Source organism: Lynx canadensis, chromosome C1, assembly GCF_007474595.2.
Source record: "Lynx canadensis isolate LIC74 chromosome C1, mLynCan4.pri.v2, whole genome shotgun sequence".
Taxonomy (NCBI): domain Eukaryota; kingdom Metazoa; phylum Chordata; class Mammalia; order Carnivora; family Felidae; genus Lynx; species Lynx canadensis.
This window is the reverse complement of record NC_044310.1, coordinates 193384931-193409204: the sequence shown is the minus strand read 5'-3', so window position 1 is coordinate 193409204 and position 24274 is coordinate 193384931.

Below are 24274 nucleotides of genomic sequence, written 5' to 3'. Positions count from 1 at the left end.
ATGGAGTGACTTACCCAACAAATCTCTTTGCAAATTATATCTTGTCAAGCCTTAAAATCAATGAAAGATAAGTGACAGCTCTGATCATCCCACAAATGAAAAACAGGGTCTTGATCATTAAAGGGATTCAATCCCAAGCAAATCATAGCCCCAAGGAAATGATCTGACTTCTGGCAGTTTTGTTTTGTTTGTTTTTGCAGTTGTTCATTGTTGTCTTTTGTAGGTCCCCTATGTCACATACTGACCTGTGTCAGAATTAGCTGGCATGCTTGTTAAAAATGCACATTCTTGACTTTACCTCAGACCTGCTGAACCCCTATCTCCAGGGATGGCACTTGGAAATCTACATTTTTACAAGCTCCTGGTAATTCTCATACAAGATAAAGTTTCAGCACCACTGTTTAGACTGGTACATGCAGCTGGCGCGGGCTCCCCGGGGCAGTTGTGAGGTCTGATAGCCCAATACTTACTTCTCTTCCATGAAAAGTGCACTATCCTCTGCGACAAAGGGGCAGGGGTGGTGACTCAACAGCCTACTTTGTGTTGTTTTGTTTGTTTGTTTTTTAATTTACAGGGAGGGGGACAAAACAGAAGAGACTCACAAATATGGAGAACAAACAGAGGGTTACTGGAGGAGCTGTGGGAGGGGGGATGGGCTAAATGGATAAGGGGCACTAAGGAATCTACTCCTGAAATCATTGTTGCACTATATGCTAACTAATTTGGATGTAAATTTTAAAAACTAAAAAAATAAATAAGTAAAAAGAGTCTCTTATGTTTTGTCCCCCTCCCTGTTTTGATATTATTTTTGTTCCCCTTCCCTTATGTTCATCTGTTTTGTCTCTTAAAGTCCTCATATGAGTGAAGTCATATGATTTTTGTCTTTATCTAATTTTGCTTAGCATAATACTGTCCAGTTCCATCCACATAGCTGCAAATGGCAAGATTTCATTCTTTTTGATTGCCGAGTAATACTGTGTGTATATATATATATATATATATATATATACACACACAGATACATACCACATCTTCTTTATCCATTTATCCATTGATGGACATGTGGGCTCTTTCCATACTTTGGCTATTGTTGATAGTGCTGCTATAAACATGGGGGTGCATGTGTCCCTTTGAAACAGCACACCTGTATCCCTTGGATAAATGCCCAGTAGTGCAATTGCTGGGTCGTAGGGTAGTTCTATTTTTAGTTTTTTGAGGAACCTCCATACTGTTTTCCAGAGTGGCTGCACCAGCTTGCATTCCCACCAACAATGCAAAAGAGATCCTCTTTCTCCGCATCCTCGCCAACATCTGTTGTTGCCTGAGTTGTTAATGTTGCCATTCTGACAGGTGTAAGGTGGTATCTCATTGTGGTTTTGATTTGTATTTCCCTGATGATGAGTGATGTTGAGCATTTTTTCATCTGTCGGTTGGCCATCTGGATGTCTTCTTTGGAGAAGTGCCTATTCATGTCTTTTACCCATTTCTTCACTGGATTATTTGTTTTTTGGGTGCTGAGTTTGATAAGTTCTTTATAGATTTTGGATACTAACCCTTATCTGATATGTCGTTTGCAGCCTACTTTGTAAAGCAGAGATATGGGGACAGGAGGGTGTTAGCCCGACTTCCTCAATTGCACAAGAACAGCCTTATTGTAAGGAAGACCACTTTTGTTTTGGTTGTTGTTACTCCATTTCTGAGTGTAGGTGTCTTCCCATGTTCTAACGCTGTGCTTCTGTCTTTGTGTTCGTGGAGGAGGACCACAGGATCTGAAGCTCTGCTCTGCTTGCTCAAGCTCCAGTGCTCCTTTCTGAGCTGCTCTTGAGCAAACCCACACACTGTCTCTAGGGACTAACTGGAAAAGCTTTATTCTAGGAGCAAAGATCCCTGCTATCAGCTGCTCTAGATTTGGGGAAAGGGCAACGAAAGTGCTAAAATAATTAACTAAATTGAGATTAACTAATCAATGTGATTTAATTGCCTTAATGACTTGTTTAAGTCCCTTCAAGCTTTTTGATCCCAAGTTTGTGTATGGTTTTTGCTGTTGTTGCTGTGTCTCTGATTGTGTCTGCGTCTCTGTGTGTATGTGCGTGTCTGTGAGTGTGTGTGAGTCTGTGTCCGTGTGTGTATTTGCAGTTGTATCTGCTTTCAGCATTCCAGGAATTTCTCAAAAACTCTAGTGTACCAATCTCAGTCTTTGATGTTTTCCAGTAGAATGAAATTTGATTCTTTAAAAATACAGGGGCACCTGGGTGGCTCAGTCGGTTAAGCATCCGATTGTGGCTCAGGTCGCGATTTCATGGCTTGTGGGTTTGAGCCCCACATCAGGCCCTATGTGGACAGCTCAGAGCCTGGAGCCTGCTTCTGATTCTGTGTCTCCCTCTCACTCTGCCCTTCCCCACTCATCCTCTGTCTCTCTCTCTCTCTCAAAAATAAATAAACATTAAAGAAAAACAATTTTAATACAGAGTTGACCCCTGTACAATGCAGGGGTTAGGGGCACTGAACCCTAGTCAGTCAAAAATCCATGTATAACTTTTGACTTCCCCAAACTTAACTACTAATAGCTTAAACAGTCAATTAATGTGTATTTTTGTATGTTATATGTATTAAATACTGTATTCTTAACAATAAAATAAGCTAGAGAAAAGAATGCTATTTCACAAAAGAATGCTATTGAGAAAAGGAAGAAAGAGAAAATACACTTACAGTACTAAACTGGATTTACCAAAAAAATCCACATATAAGTGGACCCTTGTAGTTCAATCATGATGTTCAAGGGTCAATTATATATATATATTTTCTCTCATTTCAATGAAGCTTTACACAGGAAGTAGAAACAAATATATATTCCCAGCCTACTATCGTTTTCTGGAAACCCAAGTTAAAATATATTTTAAAAATTTTGGGGGCACCTGGGTGGCTCAGTTGGTTGAGTGTCTGACTCTTGATTTAAGCTCAGGTCATGATCCCAGGGTCGTGGTATCGAGCCCCATAGCAGGCTCCATGCTGAGTAAGGAACTTGCTTAGAATTCTCTCTCCCCCTCTTCCCCCTTCCCTGATTCTAAATAAATAAATCTCCCTCTTCCCCCTTCCCTGATTCTAAATAAATAAATCTCCCTCTTCCCCCTTCCCTGATTCTAAATAAATAAATCTCCCTCTTCCCCCTTCCCTGATTCTAAATAAATAAATCTCCCTCTTCCCCCTTCCCTGATTCTAAATTAATTAATTAATTAATTAATTAATTAATATTCTTAGTCACACTTTTTAAAATAATATCTGCTCCAAAAGCAAATTTTGAGAATGCAGAAAAATCATGAAGAAGAGAATAAAAATCAATCAAAATTCCTTTATCTAATCTTGTGTCTACACATAATTATTTTAAAGTAAAATTGGCCTTTTAGTGTATATAACATTTTTTAAAGGAGGAGAAACAAACAGACTCAATAAGAATGTTGGGCTGGATCAGTTTTATTATTTAATTTTCTATACTTTCTATATGTTTATTGTATGATAACATATTCTGGAAATAAAAAGTTATAAAAATATTCTAGAAACAAAAATATCACTGTGGTAACTTCCTTGAACATATATTTTAATGTAAATCATTGAATATTATCTTAAAATTTTAAATCAAAGTTTTTGTTAACCGTATGCTTAAATTTAAAGTTTATTGTGTATACATGTATTTACAAAGTGAACTTATTTGTAATCTCAGTAGAGCATTTTCCTACACTCTTGCTTTCATTAGTATTATTATTTTTTAGACTCCCATCCATTTAACAAGAATGATGTGTCATTATTGCCTTAATTCTATTTTTTAGTTTGCTAACACAGTTGACTGTTGTATATATTTATTGGGTAATTAATTGCATTCATTCTTTTTAAAATCTTTTCTTTCCTCTTGATGGAAGAAATGAAGTGGCATTTACCTGAAGCCAGATAGCCTGCGTTTGAAATCCTAGCTGTGTCTTAGCTGTGTAACCCTGGGCAAAAGTTTGTTCGAAAAGTTAAATGAGTTAACAAACACAAGTATGAAAAGCAAAGTCTAATCCAGGGGAAATACTTAATAAATGTTAGCTATTATGAGTAGTATTAGTATTGATTAGTATTAATCATTATTGTTATCAATGATTTGTCTTGTGACCATAGTTTCAGAATGGGCAAAGGACTCTGTTGAGTTCGAATTTTCCTACTTATGTAGAAAACCACTGTCTATATTTAGACTATTGAATCTTTCTCTGGTATAAATACCAAAATGTTGTTCTAATGCTATATCCAGCCTAATTATTTGAACAATTAAACACTTGTAATGCTTAATCAGTGCAGAAATTTTTTAAAAGCTTTTATGTATCTGAATCTATCAATGTTTTCTTTGATAGTTCCTTCCTTAGTTTCTATGCCAAGAAAGAAATTGCACACTAAAAATTAAAATATCTTTTCATCAGGGGTACCTCGGACACTCAGTCAGGTAAATGTCAGACTTCGGCTCAGATCATGATCTCATAGTTTGTGAGTTCGAGTCCGCATCGGGCTCTGCACTGACAGTGAGGAGCCTGCTTCAGATCCTCTGTCTCCCTCTCTCTATACTCACCCCCGCCCCCACCCCTCTCTCTCAAAAATAAATAAACATTTAAAAAAATAATAAATAAAATATCTTGTCATCAGGTTTTTTCTAGTTCTTTTTCACTATTTCATAACTCTACACTTAAACTTTTTTTTTGAAGTAGCAGATATTTTAAATGGTGATTTAAGAGTTTTCCCAGGTACCTAATCTGTTAACGTAGCATGATGTGTTCAAGAATCCATCTTTTTAATGGGAAAGACATTTCAAAGGGGGGACAGAGGGTGAAAGTTTGCTGATGGCTCTAAAATCACAACCTCAGCACCACATAAGGCTGCTATGTTAGAAGGGGCTTAAAAATTAAAGCAGAGCTTGCAGAGAGTTTAAGAGAGCATCTCTCCATTTTACCCAGGATAGAATCCCATTCATCAAACCCAGATGTCAGAGGCCCCTGTCAAGCTGTTGGCAGTGTTCCTTCTGAGCGTGTAACAGTTCGATTTGGGAAGCTGGAAGAAATGAAGCCTCCAAGGTTTAGATCGGGGGACTTTCGGGCTGGCATTCAGGAAGTAGGCAGATAGCAGCAAGGAAAAGCCTGGCCATCTATACACAGGTGTAGGTCAGGTACTCAGAAGAGAAAAAGTGTTCCACAAGGAGGGAGCCTCTGCCTGGACCCCAAGCTGATGTGCAAGGGCTCATATGCACGTGGCTTTCCGTCTGTTTAATCTGGGATGGTTGTTATTATTAATAACTGGCTTCAAATGTTCATGTGAGAATTAAGTGAGGCAACGATGTCAAAGAAACTTATCAGCTCCCCTGATAAGGAGGACAGTGAGACAGTATTTACAGGACACTTTCATACAGCGATCACATTCGAGTTACAGTTGTTAATATGCAAAGTCTTCTAAAATATTCGGTAATTAATTTGTAGCTTAAGGGAAGATAATGAAAAGGAAGCAACAGCAAATCTTAAGTTTTTCCTGCTGAGGATTAAAGGGAGTAATTAAAAAACTCAAAGCCCACCTCAGTCAAGATTAAGCCTAAGGAAAATTAAGAAGTTGGACAATTATGTGTGTGGCACCATCCCACTTCCTCTCTCTCAAATTTCCCTTTGCCCTCGCTTGTTAAATTCCCAGTGGTTTTCACTTGTTTCTTGAAAATTAGATGCGAACCTCTTTCCCAGTATCTAACTCATACCCCGAGCTCTTCCTCCAAGACTTCTGCCCTCTGTTTTTTTCTTTCTATATGCTCTATCTGTAGAGGTTTTAAAATATGTCCCCAAAATTCTTTGAAACATCTGAGAGGTTGGGGGTTGGGGGGGGTGGGGTTCTATGTCTCCTTCCCTTGATTCTGGGTTCTGTGACTGTTCAACAAATACAGTGAAAGTGAACCCTAGCCTTAAGAAACTGGAAGTTTCCACTTCTAAGGACTCCCTTTCATTCTTGGAATTTAGCCACCATGCTCTGAGGAAGTCCAAAAAGCCCACAGCAAAACTCACATGGAGACAACTGAGGACTTCAGCTCTCAACTCTGACTGACACTCCGGGCAACAACTGTCACCAACTCAGGAGCCACAAGAGTGAGCCGTGTCCGAAATAGATCCTCTGGCCCAACGCGAGCTGCCTCAGCTACTGCTCTGTGAAGCAGAGATGGGCCCTGATCAAATTACAGATTTCTGAGCTAATTAGTGGTGGTAGTTCCTTTAAGTCATTAAGATTTGGGTTAGCCTGGGGCGCCTGGGTGGTTCAGTCAGTTAAGCAACCGACTTCAGCTCAGATCATGATCTCACTGTTCGTAGGTTCAAGCCCTGTGTTGGGCTCTGTGCTGACAGCTCAGAGCCTGGAGGCTCCTTCAGATTCTGTGCCTCCCTCTCTCTTTCTGCCCCTCCCCCACTCATGTTTTCTCTCTCTCTCTCTCTCTCCCTGTCAACAATAAATAAACATTAAAAAAAAAAAGATTTGGGTTAGCTTGTCACAAAGCAATAACTGAACACGATGCCACCATCAACTGACCCAGAATAGCCTACAAGATATTGAAGGAGAAAAAAAGTTGGAGAACACAACTTTAAGACCTACTGTAAAGCTACAATAATCAAGACAGTGTGGTATTGGCAAAGGAATAGACAATACATCCTTGGAACCCAATAGACAGCCCAGAAACAGACCCCCACAAATAGGGTCTCACTGATCTTTGACAAAGGAGCAAAGGCAATTCAAAGGAGCAAAGATTGTCTCTTCAACAAATAGAGCTGGAACAACTCAACAGCCACATGCAAAAAAATTAATCTACACACAGAACTTACACCCATTTCAAAAATTAGCTCAAAGTGGATCATAGACTTAAATGTAAAATGCAAAATCATAAAACTCCTAGAAGATAACATAGGAGAAAAACTAGATGACCGTGGGTATGGTGGTGGCTTTTAGATGCAACTCCAAGGACATGATCCATGAAAGAAATAAGCGATGAGCTGGACTTCACTAAAATTAAAAAGTTCTGCTCTGAAAAACCAATGTCAATGTCCTTAGGAAAATTCAGGGGAACCTGGGTGGCTCAGTCGGTTAAGCATCCAACTCCTGATTTCGACTCAGGTCATGATCTTCCAGTGTGAGCCCGCATCAGGCTCCAGCTTTCTCCCTATCTTTCTGCTCCTCCCCTGCTCTCACTCTCTCACATACATAGGTACTAAAATAAAATAAAATAAAATAAAATAAAATAAAATAAAATAAAATAAAATAAAAATTCAAATTATAACAATGAGATAGTCAAAGTATAACAATGAAATACATCTTTTAGAATAGCCAAAATCTGGAACACTGACAAAACTGAGGCTATGCATGTGTGGGGGAAGTGGGCATAAGGGAGATCTCTGTGCCTTCCTCTTAAGTTTGTTGTAGACCTAAAACTGCTCTAAAAAATAATAAAGTCTTTTAAAATTTTTCATCTAGCTGCCGGCATGGGATATGAGAACAATTTGGTTTCATTGTTAGCTCACTTGTGACCATGACTCAACCCTGGCCAAATGTTGACTGGACAGGTAACCCCTTCTGCCCTAACACTCCATTTTGTTTTTCCAAAATCATATGGCCTCCTCAGAATTGGCTCATTCTTCTGTCAAGAAGTTCTAAGAACTGAGATTCTTCTTTAGAAATGCCATAGAATATGAGTAGTTGAAAAATCTTAGAACTTCATCCTAATATATAAATCACTTCTACAAATCTATAGCCATATTTCCTCAATAAAAGGATACCTGGGGTAGTGAGATTTACATGGAAAACACCTGACTGGACTAACCAACAGCATAGATTAAATGGCCACAAGTGACGATGACAAGGACTTGTATTTTATAGTGTTCTATAAAATATCTACACATTTTATAAATTCCCTTCATACATCCATATCTTGCAAAATATTTGTGTCAGCAAAACAGCCCAAACAGCCCTGCGGGCTGTTGGGACCCTAAACAGCCCTACGAGATGAGGACTAAGGCACCCATTTTGGTGACGGTACCATTTAAACCAGGAAACTGCAACACAGAGAGAGGCTAAGTGACTCGCAGAAGGACACACAGCAGGAGGTAGAGACCACAGCCCAGGTCTTCTGTTTCCACATCCATCACTTTGCCTACCAGCCTACCCTACCCTTCTGCAATGCACTTTAGTATCTGCATAAAACTCCACAGACCTACTAAGTGCCTCCTCATTCATCTTCTCATTTCTCCCACAAAGACAATTTTCTACGAGAATCACATTGTTTTTAAAGAGATGCTGGTTAAACTAAAGAGTTAGTCACACTTCAGGCAGTATGTCATATCTATCAGTGATTTATTTTTTGAGTCTCTCAGCAGAGGGAGCCATATGCTCCCAAGAATGTACAAAATAACACTTAAAAGAGAAATTTAACCTCGATAAGAAAAAGAATGACCCTTTAATTTGGAGACGGATTAGGAAAGAACATTGAGATGTTTAATGTAGTTGTTTCTCTATTTATTTTTAAAAAAAGGGGGGGGTGCTCAAGAAATCTTGAAGAAGGTAATCTGATTAAAACTTTTAGGCCTTCAGGAGTCATGACAGTTTGTTAGCAATCTACACTAACTGCTTTCTAGACACTGATGCTCACTGTTAAGAAGAAAATATTGGGGTGCCTGGATGGCTCAGTTGGTTAAGCATCTGACTTTGGTTCAGGTCATGAGCTCACGACTTGTGAGTTCAAGCCCCATGTCGAGCTCTGTGCTGACAGCTCAGAGCCTGGAGCCTGCTTCAGATTCTGTGTCTCCCTCTCTCTGCCCCTTTCCCTCCCTCCCTCCCTCCCTCTCTCTCTCTCTCAAAAGCAAAGAAACGTTAAAAAAATTTTTAATAAAAAAAGAAGTAAATGTTGATAAAGAAATAGAACATATTCTTTGTGGCCTAAAGAATGTATATAACAAAGCAAAATATCAACATAGCCAAAATAATGTCTTACAAAAATACAGGCTACAGAGCGAGGGAGTAATCGGGTTGGGGCTAAGGATACCTGAAGAAGGTTTCTAGGAGGTGGGAAGATTTGCAAAGCTTCTGAGGTGATATGACAAAGGGAGAGGGCATTTATGTGTTTCCCATGGCATGAACTCACCACGAAGCTGGGTGGATTTATAATATTTATATCATATAAATATTACAGAATAGAGCCATATAATAGAATGTGTACAAGGAAACAAGAGGAAAATGGCCTTGCCAGTAAGGACAGGAAGATGAGAAGTAGCAGGGGCTGGGAGTCCCTCATTACCTGGCTAAGACACGGAATTGGGAATGGCATGGCAGCCAGTCACGTGCCACTGCAAAGTTAAGACACGAAAACGTTTGTGTGGGAGGGGTGCCTGGGTGGCTTAAGCCTCCCACTCTTGATTTCTGCTCAGGTTGTGATCCCATGGTCATGAGATGGAACCCTGCTTCTGGCTCTGCACGGAGCATGGAGCCTGCTTGGGATTCTCTCTCTCCCTCTCTCTTTCTGCCCTTCCCCACTCATCCTCTCCCTCCCTCCCTCCCTCTCTCTCTTAAAATAAATAGTTTTTTTAAATGTTTGCATGGGAAAAGTTCCTTTTGCTCTGTGTAGAACGGATGCAGTGAGGGGGAACCACGGACTGGTGTCAGCGGGCCATTCCTAGGAGGAACTAGAACAGAGCAGGCACTGTGTGTCGGGCACGAGAGCTTCAAAGGAAACAATCCTGTTGTCTCCAATGCTTTCCCAAGAGGGACACCGAACCCTGTGCGGGTGACAGAGGATTTCAGAGGAAACATGGGGACTGAGCGTGCAGAGTGGCTATGCCTAAGTTAACAGAGGAGGCCGAAGAGGGTAAAAAGGATGATGGGGTTAAAAACAATCCCCTTCAGCAGGAGAAGGAGCCAAGAGGGTGGAACAGCATGGAAGTTTTTTGTGTGTCTCGCGTCCTTGAAATACAGCCAGACCAACACTAGACCATCCTGCACACCTAGAAAACTGATTGGAGGATGAACACAACCATCTGCACAACCTGAACCACAGAATTCAGCAGGTACGCGGCGCGGAGAGGTGAACTTGGGGAGCGAGAAGGCACAGGAAGGGAGATGCTTTTGCAAGCGAGAGAGGACCGAGAATGGGGTGGGGTGGGGGGAAGAATACGGGAAAAGCACCCCTCCCCAAAAGCAGCTGGAGAGAAAGTGGAAAATCGGAAACAGCCGCAGGGGCTAAACTAAAAAGGGAGAAAGGAGAGGATTTAAATTCCATTAAGACTGTAAACAAGGGGAGCGCAAAGTCTGCAACTCTGCAGCTCGATACCTGGTGGTGCTCTGGTGGGAAGGGCGAATCCCCAGGAACAGAGTGCGGTCCCAGAGGTCCTCAGGCCACACGGGCAAAAGCGGTTCCACTGCCAGAAGGACATTTGGTAAAGACTGTTGAAGCCACCTGGTCCCAGCAGACCCCGAAAACGGCCACATTCGCTGGTGCTGGAACAAGGTCCTTAAGGGTGAAGCCTGGTGCCAGATGTGTGTTGTGATTTTCCATAATCCCTGAAAAGCTGCTGCTACACTGTCTCGTGAACTTTTTCTGGGGTGGGCTGGCACCTGGCCGCAGTCTCAGGGCACTGGCAACAGCAGGGTCCAGCGGGCATTCCTGGGTGCAGCCGACATTGAGCCATTGCTCACTCGGCCATTGCTCAGTGAGACCCTCGCACAGAGGGGCGGAACGGGTCAAAGCCACAGTCCTTCAGAAGTAAGGGGCCAGGGAAAACAGCCGCATTTGAGATAAAACTCGGGAGAGAGGTACTGTCTGGGGCCTGGTCACGGAGAGTGAAAAAGCAGGGAGTGGACGAGAGCTGAAGACAGAGGACATGTGCGCACTGCTGATCGGGGAGAACAGAGTGGGTGGCTGGGTGGCGCCGTTTCACCCCTCCCGCGCATGCGCATACACACACGCACCTATGAGCCCTGCAACAATCCACCCCAGTAGGCTAGCAGCGCCATCTAGTGGAGAGAGGAGCCTTTACCCTGAGCCCCGCCCAACTGGGCCAACTTCGCTCTTCAAGAACACAAGTCTCCCCGCCTGCTTAGTTTATGGACTATAAACAGCTGCAAGTCTGACTTTTAGGGAAAGATGAAGTAATTTCAGTCCTACTTCAATCTGTTAGCAGGTCCATCTATTCAATTTTCTTTTTTTTTTTTCTTTTACATTTCTTTTTCTTGAATACAGAAAGAGAAAAAAATTCATTTTCATTTTCAATTTTTATTAAAAATATTTTTCATTAATTTTTATTACTATATTTTCATTAATTTTTACTATATTTTTAAATTTGTGTAAGTTTTTTCAAATTCTCTTTTACTTCCATCAGTTTATTTTAGTCTACTTCAGTCTATTCACCTTTTCAAATTTTCAAACTATTTCCTTTTTTCTTTTTTTCTCTTTTTTTATTCTTTTTTTTCTTGAATGCAAAAAGAAAAACTTCATTTTTTATTTTCATATTCATATTTATTTTTAATTTATTTTTCATTTTCATATTTTTCTTTAATTTTTTTACTATTTGTTTTGCTTTTGGGTAATTTTTTTCCAATTCTATTTTACTTGCATCATTTTATTTTAGTCTACTACAGTGTATTCACTTTTTCAAATTTTCTTTTATTAAAAAACAATTTTTTTTCACGTTTATTTATTTTCTTGAGACAGAGGGACAGAGCATGAACGGGGGAGGGTCAGAGAGACAGGGACACACAGAATCCAGAACAGGCTCCAGGCTCCGAGCTGTCAGCACAGAGCCTGATGCAGGGCCCGAACCCACGGACCGCGAGATCATGACCTGAGCTGAAGTTGGACGCTCAACCAACTAAGCCACCCAGGCACCCCGGCTTTTTCAAATTTTCAAGTGATTTCCCTTTGTTTTTTTCTTTTTTCTCTTTTTCGTTTCTTTTCTTGAATATAGAAAAAGAAAATATCCATTTTTATTTTTAATTTTTATTAAAAATATTTTTCTTTAACTTTTTTCTACTATATTCTTTACTTTTGTGTATATTTTTTCAAATTCTATTTTACTTCCATCATCTCATTTTAGTCTACTTCAGTGTATTCACTTTTTCAAATTCTCAAACAATTTCCTTTTTTTTTTCTCCCCCACTTTTTTTTTCTCTAATCTGTCAAACCACTTTCAACACCCAGACCAAACATACCTAGGATCTAGCATCATTTATTCGATTTGTGTGTGTGTGTTTTGATTTTTTAATTTTAGTATTTTTTTAATTTTAATATTTTTAAAATTTTTCTACCTCATTAATTCCTTTTCTCCCTTCAAAATGACAGAACGAGGGAATTCACCCCAAAAGAAACAGCACAGAGAAATGACAGCCTGGGATGTAACCAACCCAGATACAAGCAAGATGTCTGAACCAGAATTTAGAATCACGATAATAAGAATACTAGCTAGAGTCGAAAATAGATTAGAATCCCCTTCTGTAGAGATAAAAGAAGTAAAAAGTAGCCAGAATGAAATGAAAAATGCTATGACTAAGCTGCAATCACGGATGGATGCCGCGGCGGCAAGGATGGATGAGGCAGAACAGAGAATCTGCAATATAGAGGACAAACTTACAGAGAATAATGAAGCAGGAAAAAAGAGGGAGATTAAGGCAAAAGAGCACGATTTAAGAATTAGAGAACTCAGTGACTCATTAACAAGGAACAACATCAGAATCATACGGGTCCCAGAAGAGGAAGAGAGACAAATAGGGGTAGAAAGGTTATGTGAACAAATCATAGCAGAAAACTTTCCTAACCTAGGGAAATACACAAACATCAAAATCCAGGAAGCACAGAGGACCCCCATTAGATTCATCAACAAGGCATATCATAGTCAAATTCACAAAATACTTAGGCAAGGAGAAAATCATGAAAGCAGCAAGGGAAAAACAGTTCCCTAACCTACAAAGAAGACAGATCAGGTTTGCAGCAGACCTGTCCACAGAAAGTTGGCAGGCCAGAAAGGAGTGGCAGGATATATTCAGTGTGCTGAATCAGAAAAATAGACAGCCAAGAATTCTTTATCCAGCAAGGCTGTCCTTCAAAATAGAAGGAGAGATAAAAAGTTTCCCAGACAAACAAAAATTAAAAGAGTTTGTGACCACTAAACTAGCCCTGCAAAAAATTTTAAGGGGGAATCTCTGAGGAGAGAAAAGATGAAAAAAAATTATACATACATATTATATATATATATATAATATATACATAATTTTATATATATATATAAATATATATATAATATATACATAATTATATATATATATATATATATATATATATATATATATATATATATATATATATATAAATCAAAAGCAACGAAGATTAGTAAGGACCAGAGAAGACCACCAGAAACTCCTACTCTACAAGCATCATAATGGCAATAAATTCATATCTTTCAGTATTCACTCTAAACATCAATGGATTCAATGCTGCAATCAAAAGACACAGGGTAACAGAATAGATAAGAAAACAAGATCCATCTATATGCTGTTTACAAAAGACCCACTTTAGACCTAAAGATACCTTCAGATCAAAAATAAGGGAATGGAGAACCATCTATCATGCTAATGGTCAACAAAAGAAAGCTGGAGTACCCATACTTCTATCAGACAATCTAGACTTTAAAATAAAGACTGTATCAAGAGATGCAGAAGGGCATTATACCATAACCAAGGGGTCTATCCACCAAGAAGACCTAACAATTGTAAACATTTATGTGGCGAATGTGGCAGCACCCAAATATATAAATCAATTAATCACAAACATAAAGAAACTCATTGATAGTAATACCATAATAATAGGAGACTTCAATACCCCACTGACAGCAATGGACAGATCATCTAATCAAAAAATCAACAAGGAAACAGTGGCTTTATATGACACACTGGACCAGATGGACTTAACAGATATATTAAGAACATTTCATCCTAAAGCAGCAGAATATACATTCTTCTCCAGTGCACGTGGAACGTTCTCCAGAATAGACAATATACTGGGACACAAATCAGCCCTAAGTAAGTACAAAAAGATCGAGATCATACCGTGCATGTTTTTAGACCACAATGCTATGAAACTCAAAATCAAGAAGAAAAAATTTGGAAAGGCAACAAATACTTGGACATTGAAGAATATCCTACTAAAGATGAATGGGCTAACCAAGCAGTTAAAGAGGAAATTAAAAAGTATATGGAAGTCAATGAAGATGATAACACCACATCCAAAACCTGTGGGACACAGCAAAGGTGGTCATAAGAGGAAAGTATATAGCAATCCAGGCCTTCCTAAAGAAGGAAGAAAGATCTCAGATACACAACCTAACCTTACACCTTAAGGAGCTGGAAAAAGAACAGCAAATAAAACCCAAAACCAGCAGAAGACAGGAAATAATAAATATTAGAGCAGAAATTAATGCTATCAAAACAAACAAACAAAAAAAAAACAGTAGAACAGATTAATGAAACCAGAAGCTGGTTCTTTGAAAGAATTAACAAAATTGATAAACCACTAGCCAGTTTGATCAAAAAGAAAAAGGAAAGGACCCAAATAAATAAAATCAAGAGTGAAAGAGGAGAGATCACAACCAACACAGCAGAAATAAACAATAAGAAGAGAATATTATGAGCAATTATATGCCGATAAAATGGGCAATCTGGAATAAATAGACAAATTCCTAGAAACATATACCCTACTAAAACTGAAACAGGAAGAAATAGAAAATTTGAACAGACCCATAACCAATAAGGAAATTGTATTAGTAATCAAAAATCTGCCAAAAAACAAGAGTCCAGGGCCAGATGGCTTTCCAGGGGAATTCTACCAAACATTTAAGGAAGAGTTAATTCTTCCTTATTCTTCCTTATTATTATCCTATTCTCTTGAAGCTGTTCCAAAAAATAGAAACGGAAGGAAAACTTTCAAACTCTTTCTATGAAGCCTGCATTACCTTGATTCCAAAACCAGACAGAGACGCCACTAAAAAGGAGAACTATAGACCAATTTCCCTGATGAACATGGATGCAAAAATCCTCAACAACATATTAGCCAACTGGCTCCAACAATACATTAAAAAAATTATTCACCACGACCAAGTGGGATTTATTCTTGGACTGCAGGGCTGGTTCAATACTCACAAATCAATCAATGTGATACATCACATTAATAAAAGGAAGGATAAGAACCATATGATCCTGTCAGTAGATTCAGAGAAAGCATTTGACAAAATACAGGATCCTTTCTTAATAAAAACCCTCAAGAAAGTCCGAATAGAAGGAACATACCTTAACATCATAAAAGCCATATATGAAAAGCTCACACCAATATCATCCTCAATGGGGAAAAACTGAGAGCTCTCCCCCTAAGGTCAGGTACAAGACATTCTCACCACTGTTATTCAACATAGTATTGGAAGTCTTAGCCTCTGCAATCAGACAACACAAAGAAATAAAAGGCATCCAAATTGGCCAGGAGGAGGTCAAATTTTCACTCTTCACAGAACACACGATACTCTATATGGAAAACCCAAATATGCCACCAAAAAACTGCTAGAATTGATTCATGAATTCAGCAAAGTTGCAGGATATAAAATCAACACACAGAAATCGGTTGCATTCCTATACACCAACAATGAAGTGACAGAAAGAGAAATCAAGGAATTGATCCCATTTACAGTTGCACAAAAAACCATAAAATACCTAGGAAGAAATCTAACCAAAGAGGTGAAAAATCTATATGCTGAAAACTATAGAAAGCTTATGAAAGAAATTGAAGAAGATACAAAAAAAAAAATGGAAAAGATTCCACGCTCCTGCATAGGAAGAACAAATATTATTACAATGTTGATACTACCAAAGCAATCTACATATCCAATGCACTCCCTATCAAAATAACACTAGCATTCTTCACAGAGCTAGAACAAATAATCCTAAAATTTGTATGGAACCAGAAAAGACCCCGAATAGCCAAAGCAATCTTGAAAAAGAAAACCAAAGCAGGAGGCATCACAATCCCAGACTTCAAGCTATACTACAAAGCTGTAACCATCAAGACAGTATGGTACTGGCACAAGAACAGACACTCAGATCAATGGAACAGAATAGAGAACCCAGAAATGGACCCACAAACATATGGCCAACTAATCTTTGACAAAGCAGGAAAGAATATCTAACGGAATAAAGGCAGTCTCTTCAGCAAGTGGTACTGGGAAAACTGGACAGCGACATGCAGAAGAATGAACCTGGACCACTTTCTTACACCATACACAAAAATAAACTCAAAATGAATGAAAGACCTCAATGTAAGACAGGAAGCCATCAAAATCCTCAAGGAGAAAGCAGGCAAAAACTTTGATCTTGGTGGCAGCAACTTCTTACTGAACACGTCTCTGGAGGCAAAGGAAACAAAATCAAAAGTGAACTATTGGGACCTCATCAAAATAAAAAGCTTCTGCACAGCGAAGCAAACAATCAGCAAAACTAAAAGGCAACCGACAGAATGGGAGAAGATATTTGCAAATGACATATCAGATAAAGGGTTAGTATCCAAAATCTATAAAGACCTTACCAAACTCCACACTCAAGAAACAAATAATCCAGTGAAGAAATGGGCAGAAGACATGAATAGACACTTCTCCAAAGAAGACATCCAGATGGCCAACCGACACATGAAAAAATGCTCAACATCACTCATCATCAGGGAAATACAAATCAAAACCACAATGAGATACCACCTCACACTTGTCAGAATGGCTAACGTTAACAACTCAGGCAACAACAGATGCTGGCGAGGATGTGGAGAAAGAGGATCTCTTTTGCATTGTTGGTGGGAATGCAAGCTGGTGCAGCCACTCTGGAAAACAGGATGGAGGTTCCTCAAAAAACTAAAAATAGAACTACCCTATGACCCAGCAATTGCACTACTGGGCATTTATCCAAGGGATATGGGTGTGCTGTTTCAAAGAGACACATGCATCCCCATGTTTATAGCAGCACTATCAACAATAGCCAAAGTATGGAAAGAGCCCACATGTCCATCAATGGCTGAATGAATAAAGAAGAGGTGGTGGGTGTGTGTGTGTGTGTGTGTGTGTGTGTGTATAATGGAGTATTACTCGGCAATCAAAAAGAATGAAATCTTGCCATTTGCAGCTATGTGGATGGAACTGGAGGGTATTATGCTAAGTGAAATTAGTCAGTCAGAGAAAGACAAAAATCATATGACTTCACTCATATGAGGACTTTAAGATATAAAACAGATGAACATAGGGGAGAGAAGCAAAAATAATATAAAAACAGGGAGGGGGACAAAAACATAAGAGACTCTTAAATATGGAGAACAAACAGAGGGTTACTGGAGGGGTTGCGGGAGGGGGGATGGGCTAAATAGGTAAGGGGCACTAAGGGATCTACTGCTGAAATCATTGTTGCACTATACACTAATTTGGATGTAAATTTTTAAAAATAAAAAATTAAATTAAAAAATATATATATTTATATATATAAAAAATCCCCCTTGGGGATGCCTGGGTGGCTCAGTTGGTTAAGCATCAGAGTCTTGATCTTGGCTCAGGTCATGATCTCATGGGTTTATGAATTTAAGCCCCACATCCGGCCTCATGTGGAGTCCCAAATCGGGCTATGCACTGTCAGTGCCGAGCCTGCTTAGGATTCTCTCTGTCCCTCCCCTACTCATGTGCATTCCCTCTCTCAGAATAAATAAAAATTTTTTAAAATACCTTTTTGCAAGTCTTGGAGCCCAAAAGTATGGGAACAGTGTTGAAGGCAGGAAAGGATACTGCTTTGCCAGGGGAGAAATGCTCATCTTTAACACTTGATGTTGTGTTTCGGGACCATTGGAACATACAGGTGGCAGGAGGGGGAGAATGGCAACAGAGGAGAACGTGGAATCGGAGTGGGGCCACAATGACAGCCCTGAAGACAGATTTAGGAACAGTCCTGATACAAGTGGAGGCTGAGACCACAGAGTGGATGAATTACTTGAAGAAACTCAATGTATGCAAGAATACAAATGACTTCCTTGTATAATTTGTATACACACATCCAGTATACCCAAGGGTGGCATAACCCTGTTATGCATCGTTCACACACCTGGGGTAATGGACGGGCGAGCAGAGTGCTACAAAAACAGGCCCACCGCCTCTCGTATCCTATCCAGTTGGTTTCTACTCCACAAATACGAAGTCAACACTTGTCAAATATTTATTAAGATTTACTATGAAATGTGCATTTATCTTCTCCAAAAAACTTTGTTTTGCTTTTTAGGAAAGATATGAGAGATACAAATACATGTAGTTAAATATCCATTTAGACACCAAATATCTTTTGATAAAAGACTACCTTGCTTAGTTGAACATAACACACATACATCCTATTTCCAATAAAACATAAATAGGCTGAAAAATTAAAGAAATTATTCTTAGCAATTATTTATTGAACTCTCACTGGCTTAACTTGAAAATATTTAGATAAAATTAAGTTATTGTCTGATTTTTTCCATATCTAAAATAATTTTCCCTAAATTAAATCAATGGGGTCTGTAGAAAAAGTTATAGATAATATAATAAAACTAATACCAATGTAACCACTAATATAATTTATTCAGAGCCATCCCTTAGCAATCTGGGCAATGTTGCTGTTTTTACTGCATTACCAGGCTAAACTAATATTAGGGGGAAAAAGGTTCTAATGAGACATTCAAATAGCTCTTGCCATTTTTGAAAATTTAAGAATATCCCACTGCAGTATAAATAAACATATCTTTTCATTTTAGGTGGTCCCAAAGATAGGTACTGATGACTAATTTAATAACTAAGCAGATTTTTTTGGCAACTGCTTCTCAGGATATTATATTACTAAAGAGAAAAGTCTACTGAAGTCAATTCTATCCCCTTACATTTCGGGAAATTCGAACATTACTATTTAGAATTCATATTTTGTTTTGTTGGCCATAAGCAAGTATGCTACCAGCCTCTGGACATATAACCACCATAATATTTATTTTAGTAGGCTATAAAGAGCAGCATTGTCTGCAGAAACAACATGGGCCAAATAACTAAAAGTAATAGCTAGAGATTGAGGATCTATTGAAATAAGTGCTTTTTTTTCCCCCTATGGGATTATTAATGAAGGTTTAAGTCTCTAGAGACAGAGTGAGTAGAATGTCAATATAAAGGGCTGGAGGGATATTACACAGGGATTTGGAGCTCCACGCTGAGAAAGAAAAGGTTAAGTCGAAGGCAGGCAAACTTTCTATCAGAAAAGAAAGTCGGGGCACCTTGGTTAAGTGTCTGACTTCGGCTCAAGTCATGATCTCATGGTTCATGAGTTCAAGCCCCAAATTGGGCTCTCCACTCTGAGCAGGGAGCCCGCTTCAGATCCTCTGTCTCCCTCTCTCTCTGCCCCTCCCACGAGCTCTTTCTCTCAAAAATAAATAAACATTAAAAAAAAAATTTTTTTTTTAAAGAAAATTCAAACCTCAACTCTCTTTCAAATGTGCTGTGTTGGGGGTCTCCAAGCACACCATCTTCACTCTGGATGATTTGCTAGAAGGACTCAGAGGACTCAGAAGCTGTTATACTCATGGTCTCAGTTCATGGCAGTAAAAGGATACAGATGAAATTCAACAAAGGGACGCAGTGCAAAACAAAGTTCAGGAGGAATCAAACACAAGCTTCCAGGCGTCTTCTCCCAGTAGAGTTGCACAGACAAGCTTACTTCTCCCACAAATGAAACGTGACAACTCATGAGGAGCACTGCAAACCAAGGACACTCACCCAAGCTTTGGGGCCCATGGTTTTTACCGAAACCTACTCCAGCCTCCCACCTACTGAAGCAAAAATAGGCATTTGCCTGGGATCACATTTTTAGCATAAACTATCTGGTCAAACTAAGGCATACAAAACCACTCTTATCCAGAAGAACATTCCAAAAACTCAGATCTCATCTCCCAGGAACTTTTTTGGGAATGTTCAGGGTTTGAGCACCCCAAGCCTACTGAGTTAACCCATTCCTGCACATACACTGATGACCAGACTTCCCAGTAAACTTACTAATGGTACTTACTAGGAGTGGAAAGATGATGATCTGTATCTGCAGAATGTTTTGGGAGGACATGTCTTAATTATGTAGGTTGTCTATTATAAATACACTTAGCATTTGCAGATTTATTGGTGGCACAATTCGTTGCAAAACAAGGGCTGTTCATGCAAACAGTTAATCAACGGGATATGAAGAAGAGATGTTCCCTAACCCAAATGACTCCCTTTGTTTGAACAATGTTTCTACATACCCTGCTTAGGAAGAGTCTTGTCTATTACATCTAAACCAAAGCTTCTCCTACTGCATGAGAGTAGGGCCATTTTAAAAGCCATACTGAATGGTCTCAGACTTCTCCATGAAAAGACTATTTTATTTGTGCCTGGTGTTTGCCTGATCTTTAGAATCATTAGTCAAGTTTAGTGCTGGTTAAGAGCTAGTATTCAAGACAGTGTAATGTGATAATTCAAGCCTTTGCTATGTATCACAAGGGACACAGGTCAATGGGACAACTCTTCTCTGCCTTAAGAACCAAATTGTCCCAGGTATGTATCAAATGGCACAAAATCAAGATAGCAAATTAATTAGTAATATAATAACTTTGGGGAAGAGAGAAGTCCCCTTAAATATTTTTAACAGAACAGTCTAATTATGTTCCTAAACCATGTTTATAACCTAAACCTCATATACTGGCTCTAAAAGGACTCCCTTAATAATGATATCATGAGCCTTAAAAAGCTTTTCTTTTTGAATGCTTTCTTCCTTTTTTCAGGCTCTATGTCTGAAAGGACATACATCTAACCCATCCACTAAATCACCACAGTAATTGGAAATGGGTGGAACACTGATCTAGCTGCAACAAATAAACACTTCCAACCAAGCATTTCTATAAACCCACAGTGAATTTGTCCGTCCATTTCTTGCACAGGACGTGTTTGGCTTTCATGGCCATCCGGCAACAGATCCTTCTAGACAATACCAAGGAGTGCTAAGTGTGGGACCTAAATGCTACATATTAAAAATTAAGTAAACATTATCATTTCAAGAAAGATAATGAAGATACATGTGCACTGAAACTTAAAATACATCATTCTAAAAGAAAAAGAAACTAGTATTTTTGAGTGAAGTGCTTAGGGTGGTAAATTCAGTGTTTTCCAAGATTTCTATGGCTTAAAGAATCTTAAGAAACAAAGACCCCAAAAATTAAGTTTCTATTGTTGAGCATTATTTTTAGACTGGATGAATAAATTGCTTTCTAGTCATAAATCACATGTATTACAGTGATTATTATTCATTGGATAAAAAATATTTACTTTCAACAACTATTTTCTGGTACGTGGTATTTGGAGACCAAGAAAAATATTAGTACCCTCTCAAAGACAGGACTAAAAGCAACTTGTTCATCTTTTCAACAAATATTTCTTTAACACCTACTATGTGCTGATGGCTATTCTAGATTATTGCAATATAGCTATTTTTTAAAAAAATCTTCTTTCGGGGCGCCTGGGTGGCGCAGGTGGTTAAGCGTCCGACTTCAGCCAGGTCACGATCCCGCGGTCCGTGAGTTCGAGCCCCGCGTCGGGCTCTGGGCTGATGGCTCAGAGCCTGGAGCCTGTTTCCGATTCTGTGTCTCCCTCTCTCTCTGCCCCTCCCCCGTTCATGCTCTGTCTCTCTCTGTCGCAAAAATAAATAAACGTTGAAAAAAAAAAATAAAAAAAAAAAATAAAAAAATCTTCTTTCAAGAATCTTAAAAATTTTCTCTTTGATGATTTGCAATAAAACATCAATGTTAGAGGCACGTGGGTGGCTCTGTCCGTTGAGTGTCCGACTCGATTTCAGCTCTGGTCATGATCTCAGGGTCATGACTCAGAGCCCCGCATCGGACTCCACACTGGACGTGGAGTCTGCTTAAGATTCTCTCTCTTCCTCTAGTGCTCACGCTTTCTCTCCCTAAGAAACAAATACATCAGTGTTGAGAACACTATGTTAGCCAGAGTCACCTTAACCCTGACACACTAACTTCTCCTCATGGGCCACATACAGCTTAGACTTTGAGGAAAGTGCCACTCCAGAGTCAACCTGCTTTCCATTGACAACCTGCAAACTAACATGTGCTAAATTGTATTTGTAGGCTAGAAATTAAAAGATGCATTTAATTATCAGTCCTCCAGTGCTTCTGCTATCTTTTGGCATTTATGAGAGTTAATAAACTGCCATGGTTTCTGCAAACAGAACTGGCAGTAATCCACAATTGATTGAGTTAATTAAGCAGAACAATTGGCAAGAGCTAAAAATAATGAGAAGAATTTTAATGAAATGGTGCATAATGCTGTAGACCTACACTAAGGAGTATAGACAATCTATTTAGAGATTTTTTTCCTAATAAATTATGTGTGTGCTTGCTTTTAATGTACCACTGTAAAAAGCATGGCATATTTCTAACATTCTTAGTAATGGAAAATAGCCTAATAGAAATTAAGTCTTTTCTAACATCTTGAATGTGTAATATTCTCTAATGCTTAAATTCAGATATAATGAGGCCATCTCCATTATGAACACCCTATAATTATTAATCAGAATCTCTTGATTCTAAGAAGAAGGGGGCAAGGATGTTGATGCTAAGGCTACTTTATTCAATTCAACATATTCATGAAATGTTCAAATAATCTTCCATTGCTTTTCTAAGTGTGTGCTATGCTCCAAGGAGTCTGTGCTACAGGATTTTGCTGGTTATGTCCATGAGTACCAGACTGGGTACCAGACCCTGGGTTTGTATTCTCTCCTCTAAGAATTGCATTTGAAACTGCTAGGGGTAGAATTTCAACCAAACATCAAGAGAAGCAGAAATTTAAGGATATTGAGCAGTGAGTTGCAGTATCTTCTCCTAATAGTTTGGCCACAGTCTTTGACAGCTTTCTTTCTTCTTTAAAAAAATTTTTTTTAAAATGTTTACTCATTTTTGAGAGAGAGAGCATGAACAGGGGAGGGGCAGAGAAAGAGGGAGACACAGAATCTGAAGCAGGCTCTGGGCTCTGTGCCGATGAGCCCAATGCAGGGCTCAAACTCATGAACCATGAGATCATGACCTGAGCTGAAGTCGGACGCTTAACCAACTGGGCCACCCAGGCATCCCTTGACAGCTTTCTTTCAAAAGTCGTGTTTAGTACACCATTTCCATTTTGCCTAAATAATGCGATTCTTATGTCAACATGTCTGTAGCAGAGAAATTACTATTACTTGGACATTCAAAGCACACAATTTATAATGATGCATTTTATGCAAAGATAGAGGACTTCAGGATTTACAATAGCTATGTACCCACATAGTAGTAGGTAGATAGGAAAATAAATACGATCTAACAGGTTATTTCAAGCCTTGATGGAATGGAACCCAGGAGTGGACGCAACAGAAGAAAAGCTATCTATGACAGACACTGTTGAGCAATGGCCTGGAACATCACCCAAGGCAACACCTTACAGAAATCATATGTGGAATTGTAGCTTCGATGGTGTTGGGACCAACGCAGACTGAAGGGTGAAGTCTTCAACTGTTACGAGTTCACTCATGGCCTCCATCCCCAGCCGTGTAGCCTATGTTCTGAGGAAGCATGGCATGGTATTGGGGGACTGACTTTGAGTGGGATAGCCCTGCACCCACATCCAGGTTCTGCCACTGCCGGAGTCATCTGTGATCCTGGGAGAAGTTATTTAACACCTGTCCACCGGTTTCCTGTTCTTTGTAAAATGAAGGGGTGAGGGGGTGGGGAGGGACGTCTGGATCAGAGTTGTTGCAATGATGTAATTAGTGACTGAGACAGATGTCGTTAATTCCCCTTCAGAGAACAGTCAAGTGAAAAGATTTCAATAGCGTGACATCCTCTAGGTAATAACGGTATGATGGCAGAATAAAGAAGCAAAAGCACCTGAGCGATATTTTGCCTCAGTCATTTTCATTATGGAAAATGATCATCTAACTGCAAAGAATGGAGCCACACTTTTAAGAGGGGGATAAAGTTCTAATGTAATTAAGTGACTCCTCATTTCTGAGGCCCTTTTCTAAAGGAACTAGAACAGTAGTCAGGGGCTTCAGCAATCAGGAAGGTAGGGACAAAGAGTAGAATAGGGTAGAGACTTTCAGGAGGGTG